The 23,429-nt window shown below is 36.4% G+C and overlaps 1 pseudogene; it reads left to right on the forward strand.

Annotated features, from left to right (window-relative positions):
• The window catches only part of LOC139870116 (uncharacterized), a 52,519-nt pseudogene that overhangs the window by 24,030 nt on the left and 5,060 nt on the right, over nt 1–23,429 (forward strand).

Here is a 23,429-nt window from a genome sequence, read left to right on the forward strand (position 1 = left end):
CCCCAATATGTTATGACTTTGTGCCATTCAATAACATCATCCTTTTCGAGTTCCCATCTCGAATATGAATAGGTGAATCTTTTCATTATGTCCTTTCGTCCTAGATGTCATGTTAAACCCAAGAGACACAGAATGATCACTCTCTTTTAGATTTAACTTTATCAGGCCTTAGACATCTGACTCTCAACGAATAATAGGGACAAATTCCATCTTGACTACATACGTCCTAAATATGTACCTTGCATTATGCCTGAGCTCTTCCTTGTGAACTACCATATTTCAGAATAGCGAAGGAAAGAATCAAGGCACGATACTTGGTAAATATCCGAACCCAATATGTATCTCAGGTCAGAGGATACAATGATATTCGCCTTTACTCAAGATTACATGTGATCAACCACAAAGGCTCCATTTAGTAAATCTTGAGGGCGGGTCTTTCAATATTTGTATCCCACAAATATCTATGAACCTTGGTTGCAACCTTGCCCTACATTCATCCCTTGAATGTATACCAATCCAAGTTCATAATAGTCTAAACCTAACACTTGTTCCCACAAATGTGATCGACTACGAAATTTAGAATAATTACTTATTCATGGATAAAATATGCAAAATAGGAACTTGACTCAAAATAAATTAATACCATAATTATATTGATGAGTTTGAACAATTTCGTTCCGTTACAATACTTAAAACAGATCACAACCAATCACTAGAATATCGAAGCCCTAATGCGCTAACATGCCCTTGATGTTTCGCACCATGTAAGAGCTTCGTGAGTGGATCCGCTATATTAAGATCTGTGTGAACTTTGCGAATACATATCTTTCCCTTTTCAACTTCATCCCTTATGTAGTTGAATCTCCGCTCAATGTGACGGGTCTTTTGGTGAGCACGAGGTTCCTTGATTTGAGCAATCGCACCCACGTTGTCACAAAAGATCTCAAGAGGGTCCTGAATGGAAGGGACTACTCCTAAGTCGTCGATGAATTTCTTCATCCATGCAGCTTCCTGAGCTGCCAATGAGGCGGCAATGTACTCCGACGCTGTAGTGGATAATGCAACAACATCTTGTTTTGAACTCTTCCAAGAGACCGCACCTCCATTTAATGTGAAGACATAACCGGATTGTGATCGAGAATCATCACGATCAGTTTGGAAACTCGCGTCCACGTAACCTCTTACAGCGAGTTCCTCCTCACCAGACCCATATATTAGAAACATATCCTTAGTCCTCCTAAGGTATTTCAATATACTTTTAACAGCAATCCAATGACTGTTTCCTGGGTTATTATGGTATCTGCTTGTCAGGCTAAGAGCGCATGACACATCCGGTCTAGTGCATATCATTGCATACATGATTGACCCAATGGCAGACGCATATGGGACTTTCTTCATTTTCTCTTGTTCATCTTTCGTGGTGGGGCACTGAGATGAACTAAGGAGCGTTCCTCTTTGAATAGGCACCAAACCTTTCTTAGAGTTTTCCATCTTGAACCTTTTCAAGATCTTTTCAATGTATGCACTTTGATTCAAACCTATCAATTTCTTGGATCTATCCCTGTAGATCCTAATCCCCAAAATGTATTGTGCTTCTTCAAGATCCTTAATGGAGAAGCAGCTTTTTAGCCAAGTCTTAACACCTTGCATTGTCGGAATATCGTTTCCAAATAACAATATATCATCCACATATAATACAAGGAACATGATAGTGCTCCCACTAGCTTTCTTGTATACACAAGCTTCATCACCATTTTTAATGAAGCCAAACTTCTTGGCTTCCTCATTAAAACGATGATTCCACATTCTAGATGCTTGTTTCAATCCGTAGATTGACTTCTTTAACTTACATACTTTGTTAGGATGTTTCGGATCGACAAAACCTTCAGGCTGAACCATATAGACATCTTCCTCAAGATATCCATTTAGGAAAGCGGTCTTGACATCCATTTGCCATATTTCATAATCATAATGAGCAGCAATGGCAAATAATATCCTAATAGACTTTAGCATTGCCACAGGCGAAAAGGTTTCATCATAGTCAACCCCTTGAGTTTGAGTGAAACCTTTTGCTACAAGTCTAGCTTTATATATATTTAAGTTTCCATGCATGTCGGTTTTCATCTTGAAAATCCATTTACAATCAACTAACTTGGAGTTAGCAGGTTGTACAACTAGTTCCCAAACTTGGTTGTCATACATGGATTGCATCTCAGCGTTCATGGCTTCCTGCCATTTATCTTTATCAATCCTTGATAAAGCATCTTGGTAGTTTGTTGGTTCGTCCAAATCAACCACATAGCAACCATCCATGAGAAACCCATATCTCTCAGGAGGATTACTAATCCTACCAGATCTGCGAATGTCTTGTATACTTTGATCATCCATTTGATCATTCTCAACATTTTCATGTTGAGTGCTAGTGTTAACCAATTGTGTATCATCTACTTGATCTTGAACCTCTTCAAGATCTATCTTCCTTTCACTATTTCCTTCCAATAGGAATTTAGTTTCAAGGAATTCAGCCTTTCGAGCAACAAATACATTTTGCTCGGTTCGATAATAGAAATAGTATCCCATATCATCCTTGGGATATCCTATGAAGATACACTTCGTGGATCGAGCATTCAACTTATTAGGGACATAACGCTTAGGATAAGCTTCACATCCCCATACCTTTAAGTATGATAGAGATGGAGGTTTTCCAAACCACATCTCATGAGGAGTTCGTTCCACTTTCTTGGTTGGGGCCATATTTAAAATACGAGCCGCGGAGCATAGACAATAACCCCAAAATGATAGAGGTAACGAGCTTCTTGCCATCATAGATCGAACCATATCCATTAGGGTTCGGTTCCTCCTTTCGGAAACTCCATTAAGTTGGGGTGTTCCTGGTGGAGTAAGTTGTGAGATAATCCCACAACTCCTAAGATGATCTTGGAAAGCATCGCTTAGGTATTCACCTCCTCTATCGGTACGCAGTACCTTGATTGTTTTGTTGAGTTGATTTTGTACTTCGTTTTGATATTCTTTGAATGCTTCAAAAGTTTCATCCTTATGCCTTAACAAGTAGACATATCCGAAACGACTGAAGTCATCAATGAATGTAACAAAGTATCTTTCACCATTCCTAGTCATGGGCTTAAAAGGTCCACATACATCCGAATGTATTAATCCCAATAAGTCTTTAGCCCTTTCATAGGTCCCTTTGAAAGGTGCTTTAGTCATTTTGCCTTGTAAACAAGATTCACATACATCAAACGAGTCCATCTCATTTGATTTCAAAAGTCCATTCTTTTGAAGTGTATGCATTCGGTTCTTGTTTATGTGACCAAGGCGACAATGCCATAAGTAGGAATCACTCAAATCTCTTTTGAGTTTCTTCGTGCTAGTATGGTATATTGAGCTACTAGATGATGTATCATCATGAACCAATTCATAAATTCCATTTGAAGGCGAAGCCTTAAAATAGAATACATTATCAAAATAAACGTGGATATCATTATTAACAAAATTAAGATAAAAACCACATTGTTTTAAACGGGAAACTGAAATAATGTTTCGACATAAATCCGGTGCATACAAAACATTGTTCAAAATAAGTTCCAAACCGCTTGGAAGCTTTAATACAAAGTCTCCTTGAGCCTTCACTTGCACTTTGGCTCCATTACCCATAAAGAGACTTGATGTTCCCGTTTGTTTGTTACTTCTTTTGAATCCCTGCAAAGAATTGCAAATGTGAGTTCCACATCCAGTGTCTAATACCCAGGTATTAGAAGAAGTAATACTAAGCTCTATATATACCATATATATATTACCTGAGGTTTGCCCCGCATCCCTCTTTTCCTTCAACTCCTTAAGGTAGACCGGGCAGTTGCGTTTCCAGTGACCCATTTCACCGCAACCGAAGCACGGGTCTTCCTTGGGGTTTGCTTGTCCGGCAACCTTTTGCTTCTTGTTCTTGTTTTTGGTTGGGGTAACCATCCTCCCCTTTCCCTTGCCTTTATGGGCGGGTCCTTTCCTCTTAGCCGCCTTTGGCTTGGAGGTGTTATTACCTTTGGACCCACCATCATTGATCATTAGCACGGGTGAAGCCCTCTTACCCATGCTAGTTTCCGCCGTCCTAAGCATGCCATGAAGTTCGCCAATGGTCTTATCCATCCCATTCATATTGTAATTAATTACAAATTGGTCAAACCTCTTTGACAAGGAGTTTAGGATAAGATCCGTGGCTAGCTCATTAGATATGTTGAGATTAAGACGGTTTGCGCGATCAATGAGACTTTTCATCTTAAGGACATAAGACGAAACGGATTGGGAGTCGTCCATACGACATGCATGAAGCGCTAGAACGGTCTCGAAGCGCTCGACACGTGTTTGTTGAAGGAACATCTCCTTCAACTGCGTGATCATGTCGTATGCAGTATGATGCTCGAAATCCTTTTGGAGTTCGGGTATCATAGTCCCAAGCATTAGGCAAGCGACTTGCACCGAATCGGCGCAATACTTATCCCAATAAGCCATGCCTTCCGTATCATCCTCGTCGGGTTGATCGGGAATGGGGTCTTCCAACACATACGCCTTATCCTCAAGTTTGAGGACAATCCTAAGATTGCGGAACCAATCCATAAAGTTCGTATGGTTGAGTTTGTCTTTCTCGAGGAGAGACCTTAATGATAGGTTGTTCAAGTTAATAGGTGCGTTTTGCATGTTGTTGTTGTTGGCGGCCATCTACAAAATTTAACAAAGTTCATTTAAGTATCGATTTTAAATTTAATAAACAATACCCTTTTAAATTTTAATTGACTTATTAAATATTAGAATCCAACGGTAAATCAAATTTCGGTTAGGTGACCTTTATCCCGTTATTTGATTTAGCTAGGTAGTCATTTATATGACAATTGCAATCCTTTTGCAACTTCTAAATTATGGGATCATGCAATCCTTTTGCATGGCATATTTATCCCATCAACGCCTATTTGTTCCTCATGCTTCGGTGACCCTAAGTTCATGATTCCTAAATCAAGTCGTCCTACTTGTGTAAACATGTAAAATTAACATACAAGTGGTTAGGTGACCTTTATCCCACAAGCATGCGAATTTTACCTTAACTATATTAGTTAGCTCATAACGGTTAGGTGACCTTTATCCCGTTATGAGTTCCCTACTATGTTTAAGTGTCCCACAAAAGGATGGCGTTAAACTTGTTTGCCTTGTTTTAGTTTTAAAGGGATTTTGGGCTTTCTTTATTCTAGTTTAAGAAAACATATATGCCATACACCAACATGCATTTAGTGTATGATTTATTTGAAATCCATTTTCAAGTCTAATAATTTTAACCAATTACTTGATATAAACCATTTTATATATATGATCCTTATCATGTTCTTAATAACCGTTTATTAATGTCCTTTTAGCCGTTTTTTAATTTAACCATTTAAATTGACGTTTTGCATGTCGTTAATAATTTTAACCAATTAAATTGTAGTTGTGCTTGTTGTTAACTTGTGTGATAACTTGTTGTAGTAACATACACAATCCACAATCATACAAGAAATAAAACAACTACGCATGCAAACAAATGTGTTCACAATCAAGCCGATTTGGTAGACATTTGTTTAGCCGAAAACAAATGTCACCAGTTAAGGGTTATAACACTAAGTAGGAGATTTCAAAATCTCCCACTTAATCTTGCATCCAAATGCATCTTCCAAGTCTTCATCTTGTATCTTCATTTTTACAAAAAATATATCCTAATACATTTTGTCTAAAAATGAAATTACAACCTAATCTATTTTACATACCAAATATAAAATAAATTACATAACCAAATGAATGAATATTACAACCAAATGAATGAATTAATTATTACATACCAAATGAATAATACAAATCATTCAAACACACATGCATTCAATCACAAGGTCTTGGCTATGATTGTGAACAACAACATATGAACAAAATATGAACCAAATGGCAAACCAAAACCATATTTGGAGCCCCAAACAATTCGGCACATAGATTAACCCACCCAAAACCAATAATATTTGCATTCTATTTTCATGCATGTACATAAAATACAAAGTTATGGTGAGTTCAAAAAACCATCTCGAAGCATATTTCAAGACTTCGGCTCTAGATACCATTGATGGAATTCAACATAACAACAAATTCATATGTGTATATAATCACAAAACCGATTTCATGAATATTAAGACAAGCGGAAGCATTATATTATTTATAAACAAGTGTATATGTTAAACCCTTTTAAGTGAATTCCATTATGTGTTATCAAGCCTTGAACATATACTTACAAACTAAAAGAGGGAATAAGAATTTACCTCCTCAATGTAGATTGAGGGCTGAAAATGGACAGCAGAATGTGGATGAAGATGATGCGAAAATGGAGCTTCAAAGCAATGAAACCTCAAGAGATTATACCCCAAACTTATGACCAAATCCCTAGCCTTTAGTTAGGATTTAATTAGACACTTAATGTGAGCTTGAAAATCAAACTTGGAACCTCCTTTGATGTATAAAACCTCACGGTTTTGGACAGCAGCAGGATGCTGAAAATCAGTTTTTTTTCAAGCTTTGAAACACTAGTTACACTTGAGAGAATAAGTCTAGCTTTGGTCCAAGAGTTCCCCATGCTTATATGGACTTTTTATGTTCTTAAAAGTAACAATAACATGGCATGCCTATGAGTCTTGGAGACCCAAAATCTGCCACCATATATTTTATATAATAATGTCTTTACATATATATATAAACTTGATATATATATATATATAAAACATGTATATTTTTATGTTACTTTCATATTTTATAAACCTTTTATAAAATATAACACAATATAATCATTTAAAACTTATAAACAATTATATATAAATTATCCAAATAATTTATCTCAAGTGATAATATTTTAGAAAACCGATTTTTCTAAAATCCAAGTGTCGCGTATTTACTTAATGATTTAATCGTTAAGCTTGAATATGTTTAGGGTGTCGGTAAGCTTGTTATTGGGTATGACCCGACTTGGATCATAACATATTAGCCACATTAAATTAATATGCCTCTCGGGCATACGAAAAACCTTCAAAATTATCGAAGGTAGTATATTTGTTAGGAAGAGGGGATCGCCTGGAAGTTGGGAGATATAAATTTGAGAGAAAAACAACTCTATTACTCACAAGAATAGATTTACAGAGTATTACAAAACTTTTACAAAAAAAACTCTCAAAACTCACACACACTCTCTAGGTTGTGATTACACTTCTCTGAGTGATTTAGGATGATTTACAATGAAAGTTTGCATCTCTATTTATAGCAAAAATTCTATGGCGGTGAATGGTGTGAACGAAGAAGGTTGGCGGAAGTTGGCGGCCGTCATCGTGTTCAAGTTTGCTACTTCCATATGAGTTGTCAAGGTTGCCTACTTTGAATATCTAGAAGGTGGGCTTCTAGATTGTAGGCTGGAAATCTTCAATTCTCCCCCTCCAGCCGAATCCACAAACATTCCAGTTATGTCTCTGCATAACTCCAACTTCTCTCGAGTCACCACCTTTGTTAACATATCCGCAGGATTCTCCTTTGTATGGATCTTCACTAGTCTCAACAGTTGTCGATCAATTACCTCGCGTATCCAGTGATAGCGAATATCAATATATTTTGTACGGGAATGGTACATGGAGTTCTTGCTCAAATCTAGAGCACTCTGACTGTCACAATGTACCTTGTACTCCTTTTGCTTGATTCCAAATTCTTGGAGATAACGCTTTAACCACAACATTTATTTTTCAGCTTCTGCGGCAGCAATATACTCTGCTTCAGTTGTGGATAATGCAACACACCTCTGTAGTCTTGACTGCCATGAAACAGCTCCTCCTGCAAAAGTGTAAATGAATCCTGAAGTAGATTTCCTACTATCAGGATCTCCGGCCATATCCGCATCTGTATAGCCTTCCAAGATTGGATCAGCTCCCCCGTAACAAAGACATAGATTCTTTGTACCTTTAAGATATCTGAGAATCCATTTTACTGCATCCCAATGCTCTTTCCCGGTGTTCGAGAGAAAACGACTCACCGTTCCCACTGCATGAGCAATATCGGGCCTTGTACACACCATCGCATACATCAAACTTCCAACTGCTGAGGAATATGGTACTGACGACATCTCCCCGATCTCTTTCTTGGATGAGGGACAAGAACTCTTGCTTAACTTGAAATGGTTAGCTAATGGAATGCTAACAGGTTTGGCATTGTTCATATTGAAACGTGAAAGCACTCGTTCAATATACTTCTCCTGAGATAGCCATAACCTTTTATTCTTCCTATCTCGGGTTATCTGTATTCTCAAAATCTGTTGAGCCCGTTGTAGTGACCCGAACTTTTCCATGTTTATATATATTAATTGAGATTGATATTTACATGATTAAATGTTTCCAATATGTTAAGCAATCAAACTTGTTAAGACTTGATTAATTGAAATATGTTTCATATAGACAATTGACCACCCAAGTTGACCGGTGATTCACGAACGTTAAAACTTGTAAAAACTATATGATGACATATATATGGATATATATATATAGTTAACATGATACTATGATAAGTAAACATATCATTAAGTATATTAACAATGAACTACATATGTAAAAACAAGACTACTAACTTAATGATTTTTAAACGAGACATATATGTAACGATTATCGTTGTAAAGACATTTAATGTATATATATCATATTAAGAGATATTCATACATGATAATATCATGATAATATAATAATTTAAAATCTCATTTTATATTATAAACATTGGGTTAACAACATTTAACAAGATCGTTAACCTAAAGGTTTCAAAACAACACTTACATGTAACCACTAACGATGACTTAACGACTCAGTTAAAATGTATATACATGTAGTGTTTTAATATGTATTTATACACTTTTGAAAGACTTCAATACACTTATCAAAATACTTCTACTTAACAAAAATGCTTACAATTACATCCTCGTTCAGTTTCATCAACAATTCTACTCGTATGCACCCGTATTCGTACTCGTACAATACACAGCTTTTAGATGTATGTACTATTGGTATATACACTCCAATGATCAGCTATTAGCAGGCCATGTGAGTCACCTAACACATGTGGGAACCATCATTTGGCAACTAGCATGAAATATCTCATAAAATTACAAAAATATGAGTAATCATTCATGACTTATTTACATGAAAACAAAATTACATATCCTTTATATCTAATCCATACACCAACGACCAAAAAAACCTACAAACACTTTCATTCTTCAATTTTCTTCATCTAATTGATCTCTCTCAAGTTCTATCTTCAAGTTCTAAGTGTTCTTCATAAATTCTACAAGTTCTAGTTACATAAAATCAAGAATACTTTCAAGTTTGCTAGCTCACTTCCAATCTTGTAAGGTGATCATCCAACCTCAAGAAATCTTTGTTTCTTACAGTAGGTTATCATTCTAATACAAGGTAATAATCATATTCAAACTTTGGTTCAATTTCTATAACTATAACAATCTTATTTCAAGTGATGATCTTACTTGAACTTGTTTTCGTGTCATGATTCTGCTTCAAGAACTTCGAGCCATCCAAGGATCCGTTGAAGCTAGATATATTTTTATCTTTTCCAGTAGGTTTATCCAAGGAACTTAAGGTAGTAATGATGTTCATAACATCATTCGATTCATACATATAAAGCTATCTTATTCGAAGGTTTAAACTTGTAATCACTAGAACATAGTTTAGTTAATTCTAAACTTGTTCGCAAACAAAAGTTAATCCTTCTAACTTGACTTTTAAAATCAACTAAACACATGTTCTATATCTATATGATATGCTAACTTAATGATTTAAAACCTGGAAACACGAAAAACACCGTAAAACCGGATTTACGCCGTCGTAGTAACACCGCGGGCTGTTTTGGGTTAGTTAATTAAAAACTATGATAAACTTTGATTTAAAAGTTGTTATTTTGAGAAAATGAGTTTTATTATGAACATGAAACTATATCCAAAAATTATGGTTAAACTCAAAGTGGAAGTATGTTTTCTAAAATGGTCATCTAGACGTCGTTCTTTCGACTGAAATGACTACCTTTACAAAAACGACTTGTAACTTATTTTTCTGACTATAAACCTATACTTTTTCTGTTTAGATTCATAAAATAGAGTTCAATATGAAACCATAGCAATTTGATTCACTCAAAACGGATTTAAAATGAAGAAGTTATGGGTAAAACAAGATTGGATAATTTTTCTCATTTTAGCTACGTGAAAATTGGTAACAAATCTATTCCAACCATAACTTAATCAACTTGTATTGTATATTATGTAATCTTGAGATACCATAGACACGTATACAATGTTTCGACCTATCATGTCGACACATCTATATATATTTCGGAACAACCATAGACACTCTATATGTGAATGTTGGAGTTAGCTATACAGGGTTGAGGTTGATTCCAAAATATATATAGTTTGAGTTGTGATCAATACTGAGATACGTATACACTGGGTCGTGGATTGATTCAAGATAATATTTATCGATTTATTTCTGTACATCTAACTGTGGACAACTAGTTGTAGGTTACTAACGAGGACAGCTGACTTAATAAACTTAAAACATCAAAATATATTAAAAGTGTTGTAAATATATTTTGAACATACTTTGATATATATGTATATATTGTTATAGGTTCGTGAATCAACCAGTGGCCAAGTCTTACTTCCCGACGAAGTAAAAATCTGTGAAAGTGAGTTATAGTCCCACTTTTAAAATCTAATATTTTTGGGATGAGAATACATGCAGGTTTTATAAATGATTTACAAAATAGACACAAGTACGTGAAACTACATTCTATGGTTGAATTATCGAAATCGAATATGCCCCTTTTTATTAAGTCTGGTAATCTAAGAATTAGGGAACAGACACCCTAATTGACGCGAATCCTAAAGATAGATCTATTGGGCCTAACAAACCCCATCCAAAGTACCGGATGCTTTAGTACTTCGAAATTTATATCATATCCGAAGGGTGTCCCGGAATGATGGGGATATTCTTATATATGCATCTTGTTAATGTCGGTTACCAGGTGTTCACCATATGAATGATTTTTATCTCTATGTAGGGGATGTGTATTGAAATATGAAATCTTGTGGTCTATTATTATGATTTGATATATATAGGTTAAACCTATAACTCACCAACATTTTTGTTGACGTTTTAAGCATGTTTATTCTCAGGTGATTATTAAGAGCTTCCGCTGTCGCATATTTAAATAAGGACGAGATTTGGAGTCCATGCTTGTATGATATTGTGTAAAAACTGCATTCAAGAAACTTATTTTGTTGTAACATATTTGTATTGTAAACCATTATGTAATGGTCGTGTGTAAACAGGATATTTTAGATTATCATTATTTGATAATCTACGTAAAGCTTTTTAAACCTTTATTGATGAAATAAAGGTTATGGTTTGTTTTAAAATGAATGCAGTCTTTGAAAAACGTCTCATATAGAGGTCAAAACCTCGCAACGAAACCAATTAATATGGAACGTTTTTAATCAATAAGAACGAGACATTTCAGTTGGTATCCGAGCGTTGGTCTTAGAGAACCAGAATTTTGCATTAGTGTGTCTTATCGAGTTTGTTAGGATGCATTAGTGAGTCTGGACTTCGACCGTGTTTACTTGAAAAATGATTGCTTAACAAATTTTGTTGGAAACTATATATTTTTAACATGTGAATATTATGTGATATATTAATCTCTTAACGCGTTTGATATTATGTGATAGATGTCTACCTCTAGAACAAGTCCCATTGACTCACCTAATAATAATGAAGAGTCAAATGTAAATTGGAATGATTCGTGGACTGATTCACAAGTTCCCGAAGAGGAACCGGAAGAAGAGTCGGAACCGGAAGAAGAATCGGAACCGGAAGAAGAATCGGAACCGGATGAAGAAATAGAACCGGTGGGGGAAATAATAAAACGGTTAAGAAAAAGAAAATCCTCAACCAACCGACCAAGGTTAATTATGGTCAATGGTGTTTCCGCCAAGGAAGCAAAATATTGGGAGGATTACCAATTCTCCGATGAATCGGATTCCGACGAGAATTCCGATGATGTTATAGAAATTACCCCAACTGAATTTAAAAAGGCAAAAGAAAATAATAAGGGAAAGGGCATAAAAATAGAGAAATCTAATTCCAACCCCGATGAACTTTATATGTATCGTCAACCCCCGAAGTCCTTAAGTTGTAACAATGACCCGGGAACCTCTAAACCACCAGGTTTTTCTAAACCAATGTGGAAAATTACGGCTCGTATTAGGGGAACATCATATATCCCTAGAAACTTGGCAAAACGAACCAAAACCGAAGAAGAAGAAACAAGCGAGTCGGAATAAGATAGTTGTATTCGTGTGGTGTAATATATGTAATATAGTGTGCTTATGCTTTATGATATATGTAAAAATTGCTTGTATTAATAAGTATTTTTTTTTATGAATCTAACTCTTGTCTATTTTACAGTATAAAAACACAAAATGGATAGACAACTCAATATTTTAAGAGACCTACCCGGAGACATGATTTATGAAATCTTGTCTAGAGTCGGTCAGAACTCTTCGGCACAACTATTTAAGGCGAGATCAGTTTGTAAGACATTCGAAGAACGTTCCAAGAATGCCTTGGTTTATAAAAGGCTTTCGTTCGAAAGATGGGGGATATCACATTGGGAAATCCATAAGTTACGATGTGTTTACTTTGACGCATATATTGCGGGGAACCCAAATGCTATTTTACGCAATGGGTTAAGAAATTATTTTGACTCAATATATCCGAATATTGGACTTCGTGATTTAGAAAAAGCGGCTAACATGCAACATAAAGAAGCATGTTATGCTTACGGATTAGTAATGTTCGCTTCTCACCAAAGTGAGAACAAGAACATCGGGCTACAACTATTAAACAAAACGTTCCCACAAGTGACGGAGTCGGTAATTGGGGTAAGAAATGAGGTTTTTAGATTGTTACGGGACTGTTGGACATTACGTAACCCTCGTCCCTTTGACGACGTTACAACACGCTGTCTTATCAACGGCCATAATGGTTATGTTCCACAAGACCAAGGATGGGAAGTAATCCTAGTAAAACCAGAATGCATGACTTGTTTCTGGACGTATGAATTACGTGTCTTTATTGCCTTTGCTGAACGACTTGTGTACTAGCTAGAATTATCTTCACAACCATATTGTATCAAATTTATTGTGTGCTATATTTCATGCTATATGTAAAATAAGCGGTATTGTAAGTTTGTAAAATATTGTGTAAAAGTTTGAACGCGAAATATTATTATAATCAGTTTTTCATATAGAATTGTAGTAGTTGAATTGTATATTAGCTACTAAGTATGAACTTAACGGGTAGGTACTACCCGAATTTAAACTTATAAAATGCTAATATGAAGAAAAAGCTTTTATAAATGAGTTCATATTATGCTACGAAATACTATTAACTACTCTTAATATTCTGTATGATTAACTTGTTCCATTTGACTATTTTGAAGGAAATGGCACCGACTACTCGACACACCGTGAATATGAATGAAGAGGAATTCCGTACTTTTCTAGCTTCAAACATAGCCGCAGTACAGGCTGCGCTACATACTAACAATAACCTTGGATCTAGCAGTACAGGAAATCGTGTAGGATGCACCTACAAAGAATTCACTGCCTGCAAACCTTTGGAATTTGATGGAACCGAAGGACCGATCGGATTGAAACGGTGGACCGAGAAGGTCGAATCGGTGTTTGCCATAAGTAAGTGTACTGAAGAGGACAAAGTGAAGTACTCTACGCATACCTTCACAGGTTCTGCGTTAACATGGTGGAATACCTATCTAGAGCAAGTGGGACAAGACGATGCGTACGCACTACCGTGGTCAGCATTCAAGCACTTGATGAACGAGAAGTACCGTCCCAGAACCGAGGTCAATAAGCTCAAGACAGAACTTAGAGGGTTACGAACCCAAGGATTTGATATTACCACGTACGAAAGACGATTCACAGAATTGTGCCTATTGTGTCCGGGAGCATTCGAAGATGAGGAAGAGAAGATCGACGCGTTTGTGAAAGGATTACCGGAAAGAATCCAAGAAGATATAAGTTCACACGAGCCCGCCTCCATACAACAGGCATGTAGAATGGCTCACAAACTAGTGAACCAGATTGAAGAAAGAATTAAAGAACAGACTGCTGAAGAGGCTAATGTGAAGCAAGTCAAAAGAAAGTGGGAGGAAAACGGTGATAAGAATCACCAATACAACAACAACAGTAATTACAACAATAATCGCAACAATTATCCCAACAATCGCAACATCAATCGCAACTACAACAAACGGCCCAACAACAACAACAACAATAACAACAGCAACTACAATAATCATCCCAACAACAATAATAACCGCAACAACAACAATCAGAAGCAGCTATGCCAAAGGTGTGAAAAGTATCACTCGGGGTTCTGCACCAAATTTTGCAACAAGTGTAAAAGAAATGGTCATAGCGCGGCGAAGTGTGAGGTCTACGGACCAGGGGTTAATAGAACGAAAGGAACAAATGGTGTCGGAACGAGTAATGGCGGAGCAAGTAGTGTCGGAGCAAGTTATGCCAATGTAGTTTGTTATAAATGTGGAAAACCGGGCCACATTATTAGAAATTGCCCGAACCAGGAGAACACGAATGGACAAGGCCGCGGAAGAGTTTTCAATATTAATGCGGCAGAGGCACAGGAAGACCCGGAGCTTGTTACGGGTACGTTTCTTATTGACAATAAATCTGCTTACGTTTTATTTGATTCGGGTGCGGATAGAAGCTATATGAGTAGAGATTTTTGTGCTAAATTAAGTTGTCCATTGACGCCTTTGGATAGTAAATTTTTACTCGAATTAGCAAATGGTAAATTAATTTCAGCAGATAATATATGTCGGAATCGAGAAATTAAACTGGTTAGCGAAACATTTAAGATTGATTTGATACCAGTAGAGTTAGGGAGTTTTGATGTGATAATCGGTATGGACTGGTTGAAAGAAGTGAAAGCAGAGATCGTTTGTTACAAAAATGCAATTCGCATTATACGAGAAAAAGGAAAACCCTTAATGGTGTACGGAGAAAAGGGCAACACGAAGCTACATCTTATTAGTAATTTGAAGGCACAAAAACTAATAAGAAAAGGTTGCTATGCTGTTCTAGCACACGTCGAGAAAGTACAAACTGAAAAAAGAGCATCAATGATGTTCCCATTGCAAAAGAATTTCCCGATGTATTTCCGAAAGAATTACCGGGATTACCCCCACATCGATCCGTTGAATTTCAAATAGATCTTGTACCAGGAGCTGCACCAATAGCTCGTGCTCCTTACAGACTCGCACCCAGCGAGATGAAAGAACTGCAAAGCCAATTACAAGAACTTTTAGAGTGTGGTTTCATTCGACCAAGCACATCATCGTGGGGAGCTCCTGTTTTGTTTGTCAAGAAGAAAGATGGTACTTTCAGGTTGTGTATCGACTACCGAGAGTTGAACAAACTTACCATCAAGAACCGCTACCCACTACCGAGAATCGATGACTTATTTGATCAACTACAAGGCTCGTCTGTTTATTCAAAGATTGACTTACGTTCCGGGTATCATCAAATGCGGGTGAAAGAAGATGATGTTCCAAAGACTGCTTTCAGAACACGTTACGGTCATTACGAGTTTATGGTCATGCCGTTTGGTTTAACTAATGCACCAGCTGTGTTCATGGACCTTATGAACCGAGTGTGTGGACCATACCTTGACAAGTTTGTCATTATTTTCATTGATGACATACTTATTTACTCAAAGAATGACCAAGAACACGGTGAACATTTGAGAAAGGTGTTAGAAGTATTGAGGAAGGAAGAATTGTACGCTAAGTTTTCAAAGTGTGCATTTTGGTTGGAAGAAGTTCAATTCCTCGGTCACATAGTGAACAAAGAAGGTATTAAGGTGGATCCGGCAAAGATAGAAACTGTTGAAAAGTGGGAAACCCCGAAAACTCCGAAACACATACGCCAATTTTTAGGACTAGCTGGTTACTACAGAAGGTTCATCCAAGACTTTTCCAGAATAGCAAAACCCTTGACTGCATTAACGCATAAAGGGAAGAAATTTGAATGGAATGATGAACAAGAGAAAGCGTTTCAGTTTTTGAAGAAAAAGCTAACTACGGCACCTATATTGTCATTACCTGAAGGGAATGATGATTTTGTGATTTATTGTGACGCATCAAAGCAAGGTCTCGGTTGTGTATTAATGCAACGAACGAAGGTGATTGCTTATGCGTCTAGACAATTGAAGATTCACGAACAAAATTATACAACGCATGATTTGGAATTAGGCGCGGTTGTTTTTGCATTAAAGACTTGGAGGCACTACTTATATGGGGTCAAAAGTATTATATATACCGACCACAAAAGTCTTCAACACATATTTAATCAGAAACAACTGAATATGAGGCAGCGTAGGTGGATTGAATTATTGAATGATTACGACTTTGAGATTCGTTACCACCCGGGGAAGGCAAATGTGGTAGCCGATGCCTTGAGCAGGAAGGACAGAGAACCCATTCGAGTAAAATCTATGAATATAATGATTCATAATAACCTTACTACTCAAATAAAGGAGGCGCAACAAGGAGTTTTAAAAGAGGGAAATTTAAAGGATGAAATACCCAAAGGATCGGAGAAGCATCTTAATATTCGGGAAGACGGAACCCGGTATAGGGCTGAAAGGATTTGGGTACCAAAATTTGAAGATATGAGAGAAATGGTACTTAGAGAAGCTCATAAAACCAGATACTCAATACATCCTGGAACGGGGAAGATGTACAAGGATCTCAAGAAACATTTTTGGTGGCAGGGTATGAAAGTCGATGTTGCTAAATACGTAGGAGAATGTTTGACGTGTTCTAAGGTCAAAGCTGAGCATCAAAAACCATCAGGTCTACTTCAACAACCCGAAATCCCGGAATGGAAATGGGAAAACATTACCATGGATTTCATCACTAAATTCCCAAGGACTGCAAGTGGTTTTGATACTATTTGGGTAATAGTTGATCGTCTCACCAAATCAGCACACTTCCTGCCAATAAGAGAAGATGACAAGATGGAGAAGTTAGCACGACTGTATTTGAAGGAAGTCGTCTCCAGACATGGAATACCAATCTCTATTATCTCTGATAGGGATGGCAGATTTATTTCAAGATTCTGGCAGACATTACAACAAGCATTAGGAACTCGTCTAGACATGAGTACTACCTATCATCCACAAACTGATGGGCAGAGCGAAAGGACGATACAAACGCTTGAAGACATGCTACGAGCATGTGTTATTGATTTCGGAAACAGTTGGGATCGACATCTACCGTTAGCAGAATTTTTCTACAACAACAGCTACCATTCAAGCATTGAGATGGCGCCGTTTGAAGCACTTTATGGTAGAAAGTGCAGGTCTCCGATTTATTGGAGTGAAGTGGGGGATAGACAGATTACGGGTCCGGAGATTATACAAGAAACTACCGAGAAGATCATCCAAATTCAACAACGGTTGAAAACCGCCCAAAGTCGACAAAAGAGCTACGCTGACATTAAAAGAAAAGATATAGAATTTGAAATTGGAGAGATGGTCATGCTTAAAGTTGCACCTTGGAAAGGCTTTGTTCGATTTGGTAAACGAGGGAAATTAAATCCAAGGTATATTGGACCATTCAAGATTATTGATCGTGTCGGACCAGTAGCTTACCGACTTGAGTTACCTCAACAACTCGCGGCTGTACATAACACTTTCCACGTCTCGAATTTGAAGAAATGTTTTGCTAAAGAAGATCTCACTATTCCCTTAGATGAAATCCAAATCAACGAAAAACTCCAATTCATCGAAGAACCCGTCGAAATAATGGATCGTGAGGTTAAAAGACTTAAGCAAAACAAGATACCAATTGTTAAGGTTCGATGGAATGCTCGTAGAGGACCCGAGTTCACCTGGGAGCGTGAATATCAGATGAAGAATAAATACCCGCATCTATTTCCAGAAGATTCGTCAACACCTTCAACAGCTTAAAATTTCGGGACGAAATTTATTTAACGGGTAGGTACTGTAGTGACCCGAACTTTTCCATGTTTATATATATTAATTGAGATTGATATTTACATGATTAAATGTTTCCAACATGTTAAGCAATCAAACTTGTTAAGACTTGATTAATTGAAATATGTTTCATATAGACAATTGACCACCCAAGTTGACCGGTGATTCACGAACGTTAAAACTTGTAAAAACTATATGATGACATATATATGGATATATATATATAGTTAACATGATACTATGATAAGTAAACATATCATTAAGTATATTAACAATGAACTACATATGTAAAAACAAGACTACTAACTTAATGATTTTTAAACGAGACATATATGTAACGATTATCGTTGTAAAGACATTTAATGTATATATATCATATTAAGAGATATTCATACATGATAATATCATGATAATATAATAATTTAAAATCTCATTTGATATTATAAACATTGGGTTAACAACATTTAACAAGATCGTTAACCTAAAGGTTTCAAAACAACACTTACATGTAACCACTAACGATGACTTAACGACTCAGTTAAAATGTATATACATGTAGTGTTTTAATATGTATTTATACACTTTTGAAAGACTTCAATACACTTATCAAAATACTTCTACTTAACAAAAATGCTTACAATTACATCCTCGTTCAGTTTCATCAACAATTCTACTCGTATGCACCCGTATTCGTACTCGTACAATACACAACTTTTAGATGTATGTACTATTGGTATATACACTCCAATGATCAGCTCTTAGCAGCCCATGTGAGTCACCTAACACATGTGGGAACCATCATTTGGCAACTAGCATGAAATATCTCATAAAATTACAAAAATATGAGTAATCATTCATGACTTATTTACATGAAAACAAAATTACATATCCTTTATATCTAATCCATACACCAACGACCAAAAACACCTACAAACACTTTCATTCTTCAATTTTCTTCATCTAATTGATCTCTCTCAAGTTCTATCTTCAAGTTCTAAGTGTTCTTCATAAATTCTACAAGTTCTAGTTACATAAAATCAAGAATACTTTCAAGTTTGCTAGCTCACTTCCAATCTTGTAAGGTGATCATCCAACCTCAAGAAATCTTTGTTTCTTACAGTAGGTTATCATTCTAATACAAGATAATAATCATATTCAAACTTTGGTTCAATTTCTATAACTATAACAATCTTATTTCAAGTGATGATCTTACTTGAACTTGTTTTCGTGTCATGATTCTGCTTCAAGAACTTCGAGCCATCCAAGGATCCGTTGAAGCTAGATATATTTTTATCTTTTCCAGTAGGTTTATCCAAGGAACTTAAGGTAGTAATGATGTTCATAACATCATTCGATTCATACATATAAAGCTATCTTATTCGAAGGTTTAAACTTGTAATCACTAGAACATAGTTTAGTTAATTCTAAACTTGTTCGCAAACAAAAGTTAATCCTTCTAACTTGACTTTTAAAATCAACTAAACACATGTTCTATATCTATATGATATGCTAACTTAATGATTTAAAACCTGGAAACACGAAAAACACCGTAAAACCGGATTTACGCCGTCGTAGTAACACCGCGGGCTGTTTTGGGTTAGTTAATTAAAAACTATGATAAACTTTGATTTAAAAGTTGTTATTCTGAGAAAATGAGTTTTATTATGAACATGAAACTATATCCAAAAATTATGGTTAAACTCAAAGTGAAAGTATGTTTTCTAAAATGGTCATCTAGACGTCGTTCTTTCGACTGAAATGACTACCTTTACAAAAACGACTTGTAACTTATTTTTCTGACTATAAACCTATATTTTTTCTGTTTAGATTCATAAAATAGAGTTCAATATGAAACCATAGCAATTTGATTCACTCAAAACGGATTTAAAATGAAGAAGTTATGGGTAAAACAAGATTGGATAATTTTTCTCATTTTAGCTACGTGAAAATTGGTAACAAATCTATTCCAACCATAACTTAATCAACTTGTATTGTATATTATGTAATCTTGAGATACCATAGACACGTATACAATGTTTCGACCTATCATGTCGACACATCTATATATATTTCGGAACAACCATAGACACTCTATATGTGAATATTGGAGTTAGCTATACAGGGTTGAGGTTGATTCCAAAATATATATAGTTTGAGTTATGATCAATACTGAGATACGTATACACTGGGTCGTGGATTGATTCAAGATAATATTTATCGATTTATTTCTGTACATCTAACTGTGGACAACTAGTTGTAGGTTACTAACGAGGACAGCTGACTTAATAAACTTAAAACATCAAAATATATTAAAAGTGTTGTAAATATATTTTGAACATACTTTGATATATATGTATATATTGTTATAGGTTCGTGAATCAACCAGTGGCCAAGTCTTACTTCCCGACGAAGTAAAAATCTGTGAAAGTGAGTTATAGTCCCACTTTTAAAATCTAATATTTTTGGGATGAGAATACATGCAGGTTTTATAAATGATTTACAAAATAGACACAAGTACGTGAAACTACATTCTATGGTTGAATTATCGAAATCGAATATGCCCCTTTTTATTAAGTCTGGTAATCTAAGAATTAGGGAACAGACACCCTAATTGACGCGAATCCTAAAGATAGATCTATTGGGCCTAACAAACCCCATCCAAAGTACCGGATGCTTTAGTACTTCGAAATTTATATCATATCCGAAGGGTGTCCCGGAATGATGAGGATATTCTTATATATGCATCTTGTTAATGTCGGTTACCAGGTGTTCACCATATGAATGATTTTTATCTCTATGTATGGGATGTGTATTGAAATATGAAATCTTGTGGTCTATTATTATGATTTGATATATATAGGTTAAACCTATAACTCACCAACATTTTTGTTGATGTTTTAAGCATGTTTATTCTCAGGTGATTATTAAGAGCTTCCGCAGTTGCATATTTAAATAAGGACGAGATTTGGAGCCCATGCTTGTATGATATTGTGTAAAAACTGCATTCAAGAAACTTATTTTGTTGTAACATATTTGTATTGTAAACCATTATGTAATGGTCGTGTGTAAACAGGATATTTTAGATTATCATTATTTGATAATCTACGTAAAGCTTTTTAAACCTTTATTGATGAAATAAAGGTTATGGTTTGTTTTAAAATGAATGCAGTCTTTGAAAAACGTCTCATATAGAGGTCAAAACCTCGCAACGAAACCAATTAATATGGAACGTTTTTAATCAATAAGAACGGGACATTTCACCCGTCCTAAGTCTTTCATGTCAAAAGACTTAGAGAGTTCCTTCTTCAGCTGGTTGATCTTCGTTACGTCTTTCCCTACGATCAAAATATCATCTACATAAAGTAGAAGAGCAACGAAATCTCCTTCAGAAAACTTCTGAATGTAGACACACTCATCTGCTGCAGTTTTCTTGTACCCGTGACTCACCATGCACGAGTCAAACTTCTTGTACCACTGCCTAGGTGCCTGCTTTAAACCGTGCAAACTTTTCTTCAGCTTGCATACGAGATTATCTCCTGAAACCTCAAAACCTTCTGGCTGCTCCATGTAAATTTCTTCATGTAAATCTCCATGAAGAAAAGCTGTCTTTACATCCATCTGTTCAAGCTCCAAGTTCATACTTGCGGCCAATCCAAGTATGACTCTAATTGAAGTCATCTTGACTACTGGTGAAAATATCTCGTCAAAATTAATCCCTTTCTTCTGTTGGAATCCTTTGACTACAAGTCGTGCTTTGTATTTCACCACTTTTCCACTACCATCCTTTTTCAGCTTGAACACCCATTTATTTTTCAGTGCCTTCTTCCCGCGTGGAAGTTCTACAATCTCATAAGTTTGATTTTTCTGCAGAGAATCCATCTCATCCTGCATTGCGAGCAACCATTTTTCTTTATCCTTATGAGTTACTGCTTCATGAAAACTCTCCGGTTCTCCATCTTCAGTAAGTAGAAGGTACTCGGATTCTGGATATCTACTCGATGGAATCCGACCTCGTTCAGATCTACAAACTTCTGGAACATTCTGAGGAGATCCACCATCATCTTGACCTTGTGATGGTGCTGGAACGTCTGGCAGATGGGGTTGTGGCTCCCCCTGCTCAGCACCGTCATTTTCCTCATTATCTTCTACTTCTGGCATTTCTTCTTGCACTGAAAATTCATTTCTCATGAATGATTCCGTTGTTGCCTCTGGCACCTGAGCAGCAACATTTGACTTCTGAGATATTGTGGGTTTTTCAATATCTTCTATTGTCTGGCTTTCATGGAACACCACGTCCCTACTTCTGATCACCTTTTTCTCCTTTGGATCCCATAGTCTGTATCCAAATTCTTCATCTCCATAGCCTATGAATATGCATGGAGTGGTCCTTGCATCCAGCTTCTGCCTGAGCTCCTTGGATACATGTGCGTACGCCAAACATCCAAATACTCTTAAGTGAGAGTATGATGGATCCTTTCCAGACCAAAGTTTCTCCGAAACTTCAAAATTAAGTGGTACTGATGGAGATCGGTTGATCAAATAACAAGCGGCTCTGACTGCTTCTCCCCAGAATGGCTTTGGCAGCTTAGCCATACTGAGCATGCTCCGAACACGTTCCATGATTGTTCGGTTCATTCTTTCTGCTATACCATTATGTTGAGGGGTACGTGGGACCGTCTTCTCATGTCGGATGCCATATGATCTGCAATAGGCATTGAACTGCCTGGAAGAGTATTCACCGCCATTGTCGGATCGAAGACACTTTAACTTCTTTCCTGTCTCACGTTCTACCATGACATGGAACTGTTTGAAGTAATCGAACACCTGGTCCTTCGTCCGTAAGAAATATACCCACACCTTTCGAGAAGTATCATCGATAAATGTCAGAAAGTATCGATTGCCGCCAATTGATTCAACCTCCAAGGGACCACAAACATCAGAGTGTACCAGACTAAGTAACTCTGATTTTTTCGTTGAAGAGGAATTAAACGAGACTCTATGCTGCTTACCAAACAGACAATGATTGCAAGGATCTAGTGCAGCATCCTTATCTACATTGATAAGCTCCTTCTTTATTAGGGTAGACAACCCTTTCTCACTCATGTGACCGAGTCTCTGGTGCCATAAATTTTGTGAAGCCTCCTTTTCTGCAACATTAATACTGTCTGTGCAGATCTTCACATGAGTCTTGTACAGTGTGCCACAAATGTGTCCTCG

This window comes from Rutidosis leptorrhynchoides, chromosome 10 (assembly GCF_046630445.1).
Source record: "Rutidosis leptorrhynchoides isolate AG116_Rl617_1_P2 chromosome 10, CSIRO_AGI_Rlap_v1, whole genome shotgun sequence".
In the NCBI taxonomy this organism is placed as follows: domain Eukaryota; kingdom Viridiplantae; phylum Streptophyta; class Magnoliopsida; order Asterales; family Asteraceae; genus Rutidosis; species Rutidosis leptorrhynchoides.